At 40.8% G+C, this 16,477-nt stretch overlaps 1 protein-coding gene across 2 annotated transcripts in view; it reads left to right on the forward strand.

The window, feature by feature from the left end:
- Positions 1-16,477, forward strand: part of WDR89 (WD repeat domain 89) — a 34,761-nt gene that overhangs the window by 4,497 nt on the left and 13,787 nt on the right. For both annotated transcript variants that reach the window (XM_019923025.3, XM_004322358.4), the window contains exon 2: positions 7,254-7,382. The gene's annotated coding sequence lies outside the window, so the exon portion shown is untranslated. The remainder of the gene's footprint in view (positions 1-7,253; positions 7,383-16,477) is intronic.

A 16,477-nucleotide genomic window follows, 5' to 3' on the forward strand; every position in this document is an offset into this window, starting at 1 on the left:
TACATCATATAATAATGAGATTTTTAGCAAATCTCTTTACATTTTAACAACCATAAAACTTCATTATGTTTTCTGCTGTATATTTTCCAAATTTTCTTGGCTGTGAAACAACTTGAAAAGTATAAAGCTTACCATTTTGGCAGCATGATGTAATAGAAGAAGCACTTGGAGTCAGAAGGTATATCTAGACCATGCAAAATATTTAAGTTTTCTGAGCTTAAGTTTCGTATTTGTAAAATAAGAATAATAGTACTTCTCCTACTTAACTCTCGGAGTTGTGAGAAACAGATGAAATAAGAAATACTGTAGTCCTTTGAAAAATGTAATTCTTTCATAAACAAAATACAAGGTTGTATTAAGTATCTGTTATACCTTAAAAGGTTCAAATTTAGCATGAATTTTATTGTGAAATCCACTAGTTCATGTGATTTTTTTTTAAGTTTTTTGCTGCTTCATAAGATGCCTGGACCAAAAAATGATAAAAATCCTGTCTATCAACTCTTTAAAATTAATATTAGTGTTAATTAATATTATTTTCCCAATTTCATTCCTTTGGTTTGCTAACAGTACAATTTCATAGGAAAATTAAAAGAAACCTCTTCTTCCAAAGACTAATAACTTTTCCTGATAGCATAGATTAGTTTACCATATCAGTTAATATATTTCTTTTACATGTTCCTTTGTATTAGTATGTATGCTGAGGTAAGTGATGGCTCCATTCTCTTTGTGGACATTCATCCTGATCATTAGTACTTTATATTGGCCTAAAAAAAAAAGAATTTCACCATTTCTTGAATTGCAATGGAGCTAGTGGTTAAGAGCACAGATCCTTAAACCTGACGACCTGAGTTGAATACTGGCTCCAATTATAACTACTTTGTAGGCTGTTAGGATTAAATGAGTAAATATTTGTGAAGTGCTTAAAACAGTGCCTGACAAACACTATTAAATAAATTCCTTCCTTAATGATTTTATTCAGTATCATTCATCAAGTATTAATGTGAAATAATAGCTAAAAGAGAAAAAGCTCTAGGGGATGGCTTATATTTTAAATTATATCTTGTAGCTGATACTGTAAGTCTCTAAGACTATAAATACTTGGAAATTTACACATCCATTCAACTAAAATTTGCACTGGATTTCACATCATTGATATTACCACTGTCTTAAAAAACTTTGTTAAGGCCCTCCACATATTCATATTCACATATTCATGCTTTAAGTATTTTAACTTTATGTTGCTTGGTTGTATGAAGTCATTTTGATTAGTGCAAATAAGAATTATAACAGGACTTTACATTTGAATGGCCATTTAAGAATGCTTTGTAAAATATTTCCTTTATATCATTTGAGAGGCAGTATAAGAAAGTATTTAAGAGTGTGGGCTCTGAAACCAGTTTTGAGTTCCAGTCCCTGCTATGCATTTGTGAGCAAAGTGACCTCTGGTGTATCACCTACCTTTTCTAAGCTTTACTTCCTAATTATATAAAATGGGAGAAGTAAGTGTACCTATTTTGTAGGGCTGTCTGGAAGGTTAAATGAGATACAATGCATATAAGGCATTTAGAACAGTGCCTGGATTATAACAAGAGTTCATTATGTCTTAGTTACTGTTAATGTCACTGATGCATACAAAAGTATCAGTAAACAGAACAAGTGGAAATGTGAGGCAACCAAGATTCAGATTGGATCTGTGATTTACTGAAGGTCACAGGCAAAAAAAAAGAAAGTAAGCCTCCTTACTTCTAGTGCAGATCTTTTCCCATAAAAACACTGCCTTCATTTCCACCTTTAACACCTTTCAGCTCACTCATATTGACTAGGTCCATCTCAGAGGCACGTTCCTTCGTTTTCCATTGTGTTTCCAATTCTCGGCTGCTTGTTAGAGTATTTTTATCTTGGTTCTAATTCTGTCGGACTGCTTCCGTTTCTTCATGAATCCTTCAGCCCTGTATTACTCAGACCTAAAGTTGTTAGCATGCATGACAGGCATCTATTTTCAAGAAAGGAAGAAAGAATAGATACTGAAGCTAAATTTTTCATAGTGGTTAGTGTTTGTTGTTGTTGTTGTTTAATTAATTAATTATTTAAATTTTGGCTGTGTTGGGTCTTCGTTGCTGTGAGCCGGCTTTCTCTAGTTGCAGTGAGCGGGGGCTACTCTTCGTTGCGGTGCACGGGCTACTCATTGTGGTGGCTTCTCTTGTTGCGGAGCACCGGCTCTAGGCACGCGGGCTTCGGTAGTTGTGGCACGTGGGCTCAGTAGTTGTGGCTCGCGGGCTCTAGAGTGCAGGCTCAGTAGTCATGGCGCACGGGCTTAGTTGCTCCGTGGCATGTGGGATCTTCCTGGACCAGGGCTGGAACCTGTGTCCCCTACGTTGGCAGGCGGATTCTTAACCACTGCGCCACTGTGATTTCATTAGCCTGTCATTAATTTGTATTTAATGTAGCACTGAATTATTTTTGCAGAGCTATTTCATTCTTTCCAAACTTTCCCTTCCCCTGCCCCCACCCCACCCTGAGGTTGTAAAGTCAAATTGAAGTTATTTCTTAGGAACTAAGAAGGGAGACTGAAAATCACACAAATACCCTGAGCCATTATAAAAATAGGAAGAATACAATTTTATGAATCACTGGGTTATTTTTTAAAATCTTTAAAGATTATAATGTGGATGTATCTTTTTGGCATCAAAAGCATGTTTGTATCATATAAGCAAAGCACAAAGTATTCAGTGCATTATGCTGGAATTTTGAGTTAGTTTGATCCCGTAAAGTATTTTGTGCAAGAAGAGTTGCATTTTGAACATTCTGGTCTGAGATTTGGGTTTGCAGATCTAGTTATTAAATTGCATTCAAACCATCAGGTGTTTGTTGAATACTTTCTGCCTGTAGGGTACTGTGTGAGATGGTAAGATGATGTTCCCAAATCCTAGCCCTTTCCTTAGCCTCCTCAGTTATGCCTTCCTGGTGCTTTCTATGATGTTAGGAGGTTGAGTGAATTTACCTCTAAACTGTGGTTATGGATGTTTTATCAATATTGATAATATTACTACTATTTAATTTCTCCACAAAAGGGATAGCTGCTTCTAAAGCTTGGTCTGTGTGTGTGTGTGTGTGTGTGTGTGTGTGTGTGTTTCCTGTCTTTGACTGTCATTGTTTTACATCTATGTGTAGTTCCTTATCTTTGCCTCCTGCCTGCCTCTATTGAGTGTGTTTTGTGTGTGTTTATATTTTTATACTCCTCTTATGGGAGGTAGCATTTCGTGAGGTAAGCTGTGGAATTAGTCTCAGGCTGGTGGAGGATTGATATTAGAGAATTGGAAAATACGGTTCCTGTCCTTAAGAAGTTTATACTTTACACTGAGAAAGAAGCAAATATAAATATATAAAACATATAACTAGAGATAAATAGCACTTTAGTATATTTGGTATATGATTGCTAAATGAATAACAGTTGATCTTTTGGCATTCAGAGGAAGTAGAAACTCACTTTAGGCTGAGTTAAGAAGGATTTTGTAGTACTGGTAGAATTTGAGCTATATCTTGAAGCATGGGTATTATCTAGATAACTCAAGAAAATGATGTAGGGTTCTTGGAGAGAGTAGCAACTCTTCTGCAGTTGTATTGTGGGGAAAATATTTTGCCTAGCCTATTAAAGTATTGATGAGTCTGGGCTTGCTATAAAATATAGTGTGTAATTCACATGTTCAAACATCTGCAGTTCATGCAGAAACAACAAAAGAATGTATGTCGTACTTTATAAAAATTAAGTGTTTAGTTTATGTACTTAAGAAATGTTTGTGAAATCTATATTTGCTTTTATTTCTGATATACTGAGTGTCAATATTTTTTACAACATGAAGTTGGCTTCTAAGAATAAAACTCTCACATGATATTTCTCGTGTGGGAAGTAAGAAATTTTCCCGTTCTTGACATCTTTGGCCAGGAATCAGATGTTAAGTCAAGTGTTACCTGTCATGCTCTGTATCAGGCACAGAGGAGGTTATTGCAGTTGCAGGCGAGAGGTAATGGAAAACAGGAGGATAGTGGCAGGACAAACAGTGAGGAGATGGATGTAATGGGTGATTTTCAAGGTAGGCTTTATTAGCGAGGAGAATCTTGTCGTTTGCCTCCTTTTAATCAAAGGTAATTCTGAGATTTTGAGCCTTGGTGACTGAGAAGATTGTGCAGTTAACAGAGATGAGGAATATATGTTTGAGTTACATTTTGAGTATATTTAATTTGAAGTTTTGGCAGCACGTTCGAGGGTAGAGGTCTAGGCAGACATTAGAAATATGGGATTGGAATTTTGAAGAGAGATCAGGGTTGAGGATAAAATCTAGGAGTTCACATAGAGGTAGGAATTTATATTGCTAGGTGAAGAGGAAAAAACAACTTAAGAAAATCTCAGTTATCCTGGGTAACAGTGGAGATTTATTCTGTTTAGAGACTTTGTAATTAAGTCCTGAATGATGTTTTTTGTCATTCTCTAATTTTTGCACCTGTTGCTCGATGGCAGTAGTCATCAGTGCCATGAGCAAAGAGGGCAAGTATTAAAAAAGAATTTGGTAGCTTAAGTCTTCATGTTTAGTAAAGTTAAACTTGACAGTACAATATTTCCAGTCCTTTTTATCCTTCACATCAGATCTATACAGTAAGTGTGGAATTTTTTTTCCTCTTAATATCCGGCTTTTGTAGCATGGTTCAAGAATTATGCCTTTTGTTGGTTATTTCTCTGATATCAGGATCTTTCACTGTGTTCAGAGGAAAGGAAATGAGTTTAGAACTTAACTAGATTCTGATCTTCCCGTGATATGGCACAAAGTGGTTAAGAGAACTGGTCTGTCCTATTGAATCTTTACACGAATATAAAGCTATAAATATTTATGTTTAAGGGTTTTTACCACTGTTTTGATTTCTATTTCAATAGATCCCTTTTGGATACTCATCTAATTTGGAGTAGTAAATAGTGAATCTATACTTCAAAATGTAAAAGAAGATATCTTTAACTATCTATTTATAAATATTTGTAAACTGTTGCCTTTTGTATGAGAGATATGTGGACATGATTATAAGCTCTCCAGTATTAGGAAGCCTCATTCTGGCTTAACTTTATTTCAGGCACTGGTTAACAGTGGAAATTAAAAGAATTATTAGTATGTTAAAGTGTTAAAGCATCTTTCTGTTTGGTGACTTTTGGGGAGAACATTTCATACTGTGAATTCACTGTAGAAGTATCTAGTCTGCTTGTCTCCCTGCCCCCACTGCCCCCAGTGTATATATTCAGTTTGATGTCAGTTATCATGGTTTACAGCATGGGGGATATGTGTATATATATAGATATATGTAAAATCTAGTAGGTTATTCTGCAAGTTTATCGTTTGACACTTGCATTTCTTTGAAATTCTCTGTGCTGGCACTTCCTGGTCTTTCGGGCCAGGCATCATTCTGAGCACTTAACATGTAGTAATTAGTTTATATCTTATAACAACCCTGTTAGGTTGGAACTGTTAACCTCTGTTTAAAGAATAGGAAGCTGAAACACATAACTAGTGAAGCCAGAATTTTCTTTTTTTAACATCTTTATTGGAGTATAATTGCTTTACAATGGTGTGTTAGTTTTTGCTTTATAACAAAGTGAATCAGCTATACATATACATATATCCCCATATCCCCTGCCTCTTGCGTCTCCCTCCCATCCTCCCTATCCCACCCCTCTAGGTGGTCACAAAGCACGGAGCTGATCTCCCTGTGCTATGCAGCTGGTGAAGCCAGAATTTGAACCCTGACAGTCTGGCGGTATACCCATTCTCTTAACTACTGTGCAATACCTATTTCTCTAAGCCTCAGTTTCCTCACCTAAAAAGCAGCAATAAAAAGATTATCTTTTAGGATTATTGGTAGGGTTAAATGAAGCAATATATGTGAAGAGACTGATACAGGAACCTAGTTATTAATCAGTTAATACTAGCTGTCTATTGTTTGGACACTTTTCTGAGGTTCTTCTGGTTCTTTCTTTGTCTCCTTTATAGTTTTTATTTTTCCTCTGCCCATTCCTTTAACTGGTGTTTCAGGGTTCCATTCTTTTTTTTTTTCCTAATTCATATTTATGTATGTATTTATGTATGTATGTGTGTATGTATGTATGGTGGCATTGGGGCTTCGTTTCTCTGCATGTGCTTTCCCTAGTTGTGGCGAGTGGGGACTACTCTTCACTGCGGTGCGTGGGCTTCTCATTGCGGTGGCCTCTCTTGTTGTGGAGCATGGGCTCTAGGCCGTGCAGGCTTCGTAGTTGTGGCTCGCGGGGTCTAGAGTGCAGGCTCAGTAGCGCACGGGCTTAGTTAGATCCCACATGCCGCGAACTTCCCGGACCAGGGTCCGAACCCGTGTCTCCTGCATTGGCAGGCGGATTCTTAACCACTGCGCCACCAGAGAAGCCCTCAGGATTCCATTCTTGACCTGTTTTCTTTGTTTGTTTTTGTTTTTGTTTTTTTTTGCGGTACGCGGGACTCTCACTGTGGCGGCCTCTCCTGTTGCGGAGCACAGGCTCCCGACGCACAGGCTCAGCGGCCATGGCACTCAGGCACAGCTGCTCCGCGGCATGTGGGATCTTCCCGGACCAGGGCACGAACCTGTGTCCCCTGCATCGGCAGGTGGACTCTTAACCACTGTGCCACCAGGGAAGCCCTGACCTGTTGTTTTATATCATTCTGTATAATTCCCCTTCGGGAGTTTCATCCAAGTCCCTACTTTTTAACTACTGCCTATTTCCTATAGTCTGATGACCCAGTTTTATACTTTCCTCCTGAGCTGTAAACTGATGTATCCAAATGTCTATTTTACATCCTCCCTTGGCTACCCCCATATGTCCCTCCAGCCTGATGTGGATAAAACTGTAAAAGGATTTTAATCTAAAATGGAATTGAAAGATATGGAATGGAGAATCTCACACTTGTGCTCTCAGAACAATGAAACTTAAAGACTGAGAGACTGATTTCCCATAAATGCCTGATTTACAAAAGTGAAACTTAACCTCTGACCAATGAATCTCTCCCCATCTTTGAGCCAGTGAACTCTGCATGGCCCCTGATTGGACCCTCCCCTTTTGCACTCCTTGCCCATAATTGCAACCCAGCCTAAACCTTCAGTGGACTCACCTGTAGCTTACTGCAGCATGCATGTCCTGAACTTCAATATCTCTGCTACTCCAGGATAAACTCGATTTTCGGTAACTCAGCTTACCTCTTTTCTTTTAGGTTGACATTGCGTGGTGTCATAAGTGATCTGAAGGCGCCAACCACTTGAACTTCCGGGATCAAGTGAGGTTCCTGCACTTGAGTCCTTTGCACTGTTTGCTTCTGTGAGTCGCTGTAACTTTCAGTTTGGTAAGTCTCCTCTCAGATCTCAAGCTACCTCCTTTTGGTTGAGCTGTCTTACTTTATTCAAAATCTAGATAGAGACAGATTGTCTTTCTGGTAAGTACTCTTTTGTTTCTGATAATTTAATCTAGTCATCTGAATGTACTAAAGGTGGCCTCCCCCTTGGGGAATCCTAGCCAGTGCGGTACGCGGGCGTCTTACTGTTGCGGCCTCTCACGTTGCGGAGCACAGGCTCCGGACGCGCAGGCTCAGTGGCCATGGCTCACGGGCCTAGCCGCTCCGCGGCATGTGGGATCTTCCTGGACCGGGGCACGAACCCATGTCCCCTGCATCGGCAGGCGGATTCTTAACCACTGCGCCACCAGAGAAGTCGCCACTCAGGTGGCTTTTAATTCCATGTGTATAAATTGCCTGCACAAGGACTTATCCTTGTTGGTCAAAAGAACCTGTATCGAATGGGAGACAGTGTTCACCCCTGACCTTGTCAATCTGCCTAATAAATTAGCTCACACCATAGAAGGTGACTCTAGAAAAAAGACAACTAAGATTTTGAATCTACAGCACCAACGGATAGAAACTCCAAAGCAAATCCGTCCTACAGGACTATGACATTATTGTAAAAAACCTGACCTTGGTAAAAGGATTACTACAAATAGAAATCCAAATAGTCACAACCTTCTAAGAACCCATGGCCAAACCCACCCCCAATGATGGGACTCCAAGGACACACAGGGACTGTTCCTTGTTCTGCCATTATGTAGACTGCAGGAAACTACTCTCCAGATCAGGGACAAATTCCTTACAGTATTTTTTTTTAATACATTTATTTATTTGTTTGTTTGTTTGTTTATTTATTGCTGTGTTGGGTCTTCATTGCTGCGCGCGGGCTTTCTCTAGTTGTGGCAAGCCGGGGCTACTCTCTCTTGCCGTGCGTGGGCTTCTCATTGCGGTGGCTTCTCTTGTTGTGGACCATGGGCTCTAGGCACACAGACTTCAGTAGTTGTGGTGCACAGGCTTAGATGCTCTGTGGCATGAAGAATCTTCCTGGACCAGGGCTTGAACCCATGTCCCTTGCATTGGCAGGCGGATTCTTAACCACTGCGCCACCAGGAAAGTCCCACCTTACAGTATTAATTGACACAGGAGCTACTCTTATAAGTGCTCAACCCCACTACAATTAAACAGTCCCTTTCTTGGAGTAATATGTATGTTCAAATAGTGGGAGTCTTAAAAAAACTGCAATGTGTCCATATTTCTCAGCCCATATTTTTTTGTCTGGACCTTTGCAAGATAAATGCCTGCTCCCAAACGTTTACTGGGATGAGATTTTCTGGAGAAATACAATGCTGCCTTTTTTTTTTCTCTCAAAAGGCAGAAATATCCCTTGAGTTTGAATTCTACACTTAGGAAAATTTAACCCCTTTTGCCATTATTGGCACTCTACAAACCAAGGCAGTCCAAACTTTGTACTCATCTGTCCTATTAAACCTGGTATTCCCTAATATTTGGACAAAATTCTTAACAGAAAAAGGCACAATTCATGGTGCCCCTCCCATTATGATCCAGATTGACCACACAAAACCTCTCCTAAGAATAAACAAATATCCTGTGAATAAAGAAGGTTGACAGGGCATAAGGCCCATTATAGAGGACCATAAGGCCCAAGGGCTTATTATCCTTTGTGCTAGTCCTTGTAATACCCTTATTTTGCCTGTTAAAAAAACAGGATGGGGCTTCCCTGGTGGCGCAGTGGTTGAGAGTCCGCCTGCCGATGCAGGGGACACGGGTTTGTGCCCCGGTCTGGGAAGATCCCACGTGCCGTGGAGCAGCTGAGCCCGTGAGCCATGGCCGCTGAGCCTGTGCGTCCGGAGCCTGTGCTCCGCAGCGGGAGAGGCCACAGCAGTGAGAGACCCGCGTACCACCAAAAAACAAAAAACAAAAAACAAAACAGGATGAGGATGGAGATTTGTCCAAGACTGTAGGGCAATAAATAACATTGTAATTCTCTGCCGTCCTGTCTTTTCTAATCCCCACATGCTGTTGGTATCCATCCATACTGGAAGCAACTTTTACATTCTAGTCAACTTATACAGTGGGTTTTTAGTATCCCTGTTGAAAGGGGTAGTCAGCGTCTCTTTGCCTTCACCTGAAGGACAACAGTACATCTGGACAGTCATGCCTCAAGGCTTTACTGAGGCCTTCTGACTTCTCACAAGTTTGAAAGACTGATTTAAATGACATAAAATTCTCTGGAGGCTTTCTGGGACTAGCTGGTCATTGTCATAATTGGATCCCAAATTTCTCCTTAGTGGTTCAGCCCCTATATGCCTTACTAAAGAACACCAACCTGACCCCATTGTTTGGATGATCAAGATAGCTTGGCCTTTCAGATCTTGAAGGAAAGCCTAATAAATCCACCTGCCTTTGGACACCTAAATTATCAGCTACCCTTTTTCCTTTTTGTATATGAAAAGGAAGTGAATGCCCTCGGATTACTTACCCAAAAACATGGGGACTATCACTGACCTTTAGGTTTCTACAGCCAACAGTGAGATCCAGTGGCCTGAGAATACTCCACCCCCACCCCTTAGAGCGATGCCTGCTTCCACTCTTTTAGTAAAGGCTACTGAAGAGACTGTTATAGGGTCCTCCTTGATCATCTTTGTACCTTAGCCTGTTGAGCCTTTCTTAAATTTTGCACCACACTCAACACCTTTCAGCGAGATGTCTTACCACCTATGAAATCCTCTTACTAACCTCCCTTCATATGACTCTTATTCATTATAACAGTCTCAACCCTGCTATCCCTCTTCCCTCTTGCACTGATGAAGTTCCCCATGTCTGTTTGACTTTGATGGATCACCTCTTGACCCCTCATGATGACTTACAAGAAACCCCCTTGGTGAATGCTGATCTGGTTACTTGATGGTTCCTGCCTAAAAATTGAGAATGGCAAATTCTGTGCCAGGTATGCAAGGTCATTGAGGCTGCACCCTTGCCTTCGACCACTTCAGCCCAACAAGCGGACTTACATGCTCTCACTCAAACATGTGTTTTAGCCAAAGGCAAGACGGCAAATGTCTGTACAGATAGTTGACATGCCTTTGGGATAGCCCATGACTTTGGAATGTTATGGAAACAGTGGGGTTTCCTTACTTCTAGTGGAGTTAAAATTAAGAATGGCCCTTATGTCCAAAATTTGTTGGATGCTATACTGCTGCCAGCAGCTCTGGCTGTCATTAAAGTTCCTGGGCATTCCAAGTCAGGTTTTCTGGAAGCCAAAGGAAACCACCTCACCAGGAATCCTGCAAAAAATGCCACCCTTCTGAGATCTATAAACCAAACCTCTGTCATAGTCCGGAAGGCTACTCCCCCTGGCAAGGACCTAAGGGAACTAGCCAGGGAAGTACAACAGTTGGCCTCTGAAAGAGAAGAACAGAATTGGAAAATCAAAGGCTGTTGGTACTGTGAAGTAAAGGGACTCTGGTTTGGACACAGTAATAAATTGGTCCTGCCAAAAAAAATCTAAAATTTCCCTTTTTAACTACCATATATGAATTAAACCATTGGTCCAGTGAGAAAATGGTAACATTTATGAATCAATATTGGTGGAGAAACATCGGCAAGGCCACAAAAAACACATATCTTGTCCTAAATTCAACCCAGAGGAGACTATCTACACTGCCTGGGGACATTTTGATTTACCCAATAGACCATTTGAGGTCTGGCAGATGGATTTCATACAGTTGTCCCTGTCTCATGGATATAAATATATTAGACTAGTAATGGTGTGCATGTTTTCACATGGACTGAAGCATTTCCATGTAGAAAGGCAGCTGCCTCTTCTGTAGCTAAAGTCCTTTTAGGAAAGATTACTTCCATTTGAGGAACCTCCCTGGAACTCCATAGTGACTGGAGAACCCACTTTACTGGATAAGTACTTTCACAAATCTGTGCCATCTGGCCAGTTCTACAACATTTTCATTTTGCTTATCATCCTCACTCTTCAGGACTGGTTGAACATACAAATGGAATTATCAAGATCCATTGGCTAAATTATTTAAAAATCTCCAGATACCTCAACCAAAAATATTTCTGCTGGTTCTTCTAAATCTTGGACCCGTTCCATTCAGGATTCATAAGCTCTCACCCTTTGAAATAATTATAGGACAGCCAACGCATTTAGTCCCTGCTTCCTTTGACCTACAAATAATAAAAGGGGATATATTTCAGTTTTGCAAAGGTCTAATTAAATCCATTGACAATAATAATGCTTTGGAGGAATAATCCTTCCACAGCATGCTCCCAGGAGACAAAGATGTCAAACACCACCCTTTGCAGCCTGGTGACTTCGTCTGCTGGAGAAGACATAGCCATAAAGTTTCCCTCCAACCTTGTTGCAAGGGCCCCTACCAGCTGTTGCTGACTAACCCCTGTTTCGCTAAGCTCCAAGGGATGGACTCCTGGATTCATGCGTCTCTTCTGTAAAAAGGCCCCCAAACTTGAGTGGATCTGCAACCTAACTGGTGATTCAAAGCTAAAATTTTCTACTGAACCAGATGACATCAGAAGTAGACAGCTTTCCCAAGATATCCAGACAGGCCTGTGTCATGCTGCTTAAAGTTCTAATTGCCCTTTCTTTGGCTTTCTTGCTGCTCTCTTTAGCTTTAGCGCATCCCTTGGCGCACCTTACCAAAACTCCCTGATTCTGCCAGCCTTACTGATTGTTTGATTTGTGCCAGAGCTAATAACGTTCATGATGAACCTGAACTGGTAACCTGGCCATTAACCTTAGAAAGATGGAGAAATCTGTCTGGCAGAGATGTAGGCTTTTCCTTTGGTACCTTTGAAGAGGTGCATGTTATTCCTTGCAGCAAATTGGCACCAGACATTACAGAATTCCATTGGGTGCCCCCTGCCCATAAAGGAATACCCCTTAATCAAGTCTGGACTCTTACCCAAAATCTTTCTTTGTGTTTTGAAAACATTTATGGTACTGGCAAAACTCTGGCCTCCCTCCCACTAAACGCTTGTAACTATACAATTCTATATGACTCAGATGATCGTGAATTCACTCCCTGCTGGAATCAAGAAGACTAAATGTCTCCTCCATTAATGTAGCTCTGTGGTGGGATAATGAAAATTATAATGGTACCAGGGAATGGGAAGCGGATGTGCTTCCTTTCAATGGTACTTAATAGGGAATTGATCAAAAATCTGGTGAATGGTGGGAACTTAATTCGACTCACCTTCTCCCTAGAGATTCCCCAGACCTCCATGAGAAACTTACCCGCAATAATCAAACTCATCTATTATTCCATATGTATAGAAATTTAAAATGTTCTTATAGCCATTCCCACCATGCTGACTGTCATGTGCTATGTGTAAATGACCATGTTTTTGATCCTGAGAGCTCTTCTTTTATACCAGGAAAAAAAGGGGGCCCACTTAACACCCTGTCTTCAGAAAACACTGGTTATTTCTTTCTGTGCAGAAACACTCCTCCTTAAATGGAAGGGACGTTGTGGAGTTGTTGCCCTTCCGCTGCCTATGTACCCAGTCTGGGTTCTTTCTCCTAACAACTTAAAAGAGCACGTCAAAGCTGGGATGGATATAATTTTGGATGGATGCCCACAAATAACCCCATAGTAGATAGAAAGGGGTTTGGGCGTGCCTTTGCCTGAGTCTTTTTCCCCTTGGGTTGGAGTAACGGACTTGAAAAAGCAATTTGAAACCTCTCCGTAGTCATGGCAACTACCTTTAATGCTTCTCTTAGAGCCTTTGAAAATCAACAAACCCAAACAGACAGCCTAGCGGAAGTAGTCTTACAAAACCACAGAGCACTACACCTCCTCACTGCACACTAGGGAGGAACCTGTGTCCTGCTTGGGGAAGAAGGCTGTTTTTATGTTAACAAATGGGGAAAAATAATGCAAGAAATAAAAATGATGGACAGTATCAATCTGTTAACTGAAATAGGCCAAGCTCCAGGACTTGGGACATTCTCAACCTATTAAATATTAGGTAGCTGGGGAAACTGGTTGAGAAGTTTGTTCCAGTCAGTAACCATAACTGGACTTCTGTCCCTGGGTGTCATCCTCCTAGTGAAATTTCTGCTGTCTTATTTCAGTAGGCAAATGTCTTTCCCTCAGACGTATGTACAAAATAAAGTTCCTAAGGCTCATCATGAGGCTCAATTGACCATGGAAATCAACCTGACCACCTTAGAGGACTATGACTGAGATTCCCCATGTTGTTCAAATGAAGCCAAAAATCCACTTGCCATTCCCCTCTTCGGTGGAGCAGAACATCTTAGAATGGTCCTCTGCAGCTCCAAGGGACACACAGCCCAACATCTAACAACATCTCTGACTAAACAAATACCCACGCAATAAGGTTGATCAGCGATACTGTCTGTGAAAGATCCTGCTCAAGCGAGGGAAGAGCGAAAGGATTTTAATCTAAAATGGAACCAAAAGATATGAAATGTAGACCCATTCATGTGCCCTCAGAAAAACAAAACTTAAAGACTGAGAGACTGATTTCCCATGAATACCCGATTTAGAGAATTATCAAATTTACAGATTTATCGAAACTTAACCTGTGACTAATGAGCATCCGCCAAGAATCTCTTCCTATCTTCGAACCAGTGACTTGCTGCATGGCCCCCAACTGGACTCTGCTCTTTGGCACCACTTGCCCATAAAAGCAACCCATCCTAAACCTTCAACAGACTTGCCTGTAACTCGTTGCAGCTTGGCTGTTGCGAATTGCAATTCCTCTGCTGTTCCCAAATAAACTTGATTTCTGGTACCTTGAGCTTCACCTCTTTTTTTTTTTTTTTTTTTGCGGTATGTGGGCCTCTCACTGTTGTGGCCTCTCCCGTTGCGGAGCACAGGCTCTGGACTTGCAGGCTCAACGGCCATGGCTTACGGGCCCAGCCGCTCCGCAGGATGTGAGACCAGGGCACGAACCCGTGTCCCCTGCATCGGCAGGCGGACTCTCAACCACTGCGCCACCAGGGAAGCCCGCCTCTTTTCTTTTAGATTGACTTTTTTCTTTTTTTGGCTGCACTGCAGCGGCATGTGGGATCTTAGTTCCCCGACCAGGGATTGAACCCGTGCCCTCTGCATTGGAACCACAGAGTCTTAACCACTGTACTGCCAGGGAAGTCCCAGAGATTGACATTTTATTTTCCTAACTGATTTTCAAAAAGCAGAGAAGTTTAAATTTTTAATTAATTCAAGTTTTTCTTTGCTGGTTTGTGCTTTTGGATTCTAAGAAGTCTTCACCTAACCCAGGGTCGTAACTTCTCTGCTTCTTTCCTAGAAGTTTTGTAGTTCTTGCCCTCACATTTAGTTCTATGATAATTTTGAGTGAATTAATAGTGCTTGTTCAGACCTCTCCTTTGTTTGATGTTAATAAGCCACTGCAGTGTTGGGCCTGGGATGCTGGAGGGCTTTCCTCATTGTTCTTCTCCACTCGCAACTTTTAGCAGGCACTGCTGGCATGTGCCAGATAGGGGATTTCTCACCATGCTGTTTCTCCTCCAGCAGTAGACTTTTGATGCTTTTTACTCAGTGTGAGAATCGTGATGGAGGCAGAGGGTCATTCTCCTCCGTGATGATTTGTTTGTTTTTTCAAATGTATACATCTGTGCATAATCACGACTCACAGAGTTCTCTTGCTTTCTTCCCCAGTCCAGATTCCCCCAAAAGATAACCAGTATTCCGATTGCCACCATTGTAGATTTGTTTTACCTGTTCTTAAACTCTGTATAAGTGAAATCCTGTAGCAACCTTTTGTGTCGGGCTTCTGTCACTAAACAGTTCTGAGATTCGTCCACCTTGTTGCATGTACCAGTGGTGTGTGGGTTTTTGTTTTGTCTTTTGCTGTGTATAATTTTATTGTATTAATATACCACGGTTTATAAAGACTGTTTAAACAATTGGATAATTGTCTAATTATCTAATTAATCATCTTGTAATTATCCTGAAAGCTTGTAATTATCCTAAAAGTAACATGCCAATGGTCTATTCACTTTGTGGCTGAGGCCAGAAACCTAAGAATCATCTTTGACAATTGTTCTCATACCCCTCTTGAAGTCTAATGAGAAAATGCTGTTTATTCCTCTTTCATAATTGTGGCCTGAATCCAGCCACTTCTCCCTACTTTCGTATCTCTTGCCCAAAATTGTGCACAAGCCTCTTTACTACTTTCATTCTTGCCCTGGGTCTGTTTTCCAGTCAGCAGCTGGAGGAATCTCTTCACAGACGTTTCTCACCTGCTGTCAGCCTGCAGTGGCTTGCTTTCTCTCTTGAGAATAAAATCTGAAGTCCTTACCGTGGCCTGCAAATCTCTTATCTGACTGCAGCTACCCCTTCAACCTTATTTCCTACACCACTTTCTTTCTCTGACTCAGTGTTAGCCGCACTGGCCCACTTGCTATTTTTCTCTGCCCAGGAGAGAAAATTATCTTCTGCCCATTTTTGGATTGGGTTGTTTGTTTTTTTTGATATTGAACTGCATGAGCCATTTATATATTTTTGAGATTAATCCCTTGTCGGTTGCTTCGTTTGCAAATATTTTCTCCCATTTCAAGGGTTGAATTTTCGTTTTGTTTATGGTTTCTTTTGCTGTGCAAAAGCTTTTAAGTTTAGTTAGGTCCCATTTGTTTATTTTTGGTTTTATTTTTGTTTCATTATTTTTCTCTTGGTTCACACGGTCCAATACTTTGCTCCCTCATTTTATTCTGGTATTGGCTCAAATCTCACCTCATGAGAGAGGCTTGCCTTTAATGACCAAATCTAAAAGGCTATTCCTGCCCCATTTCTTGCCTTACCCAATATTATTTTTTATAATACTTAATCACTATTTTCATTATTATAATTAGTTGTCTATATATCTGTCTCCCCACTGCTCTTTGTTGAGAGAAGGGACTTTGCTAAATCCACTGTGTTTTAGGCCTGTCATGTTAGCCATTTGAGAATCATTTCTGAATTATTGAATAGGGATTTAATTATTTTTTAGAAATATTTATTTATTTGGCTGCACCAGGTGTTAGTTGTGGCATGCGGGATCTTTAGTTGCTCCATGTGGGA

Source organism: Tursiops truncatus, chromosome 2 (genome assembly GCF_011762595.2).
Source record: "Tursiops truncatus isolate mTurTru1 chromosome 2, mTurTru1.mat.Y, whole genome shotgun sequence".
Classification (NCBI taxonomy): Eukaryota; Metazoa; Chordata; class Mammalia; order Artiodactyla; family Delphinidae; genus Tursiops; species Tursiops truncatus.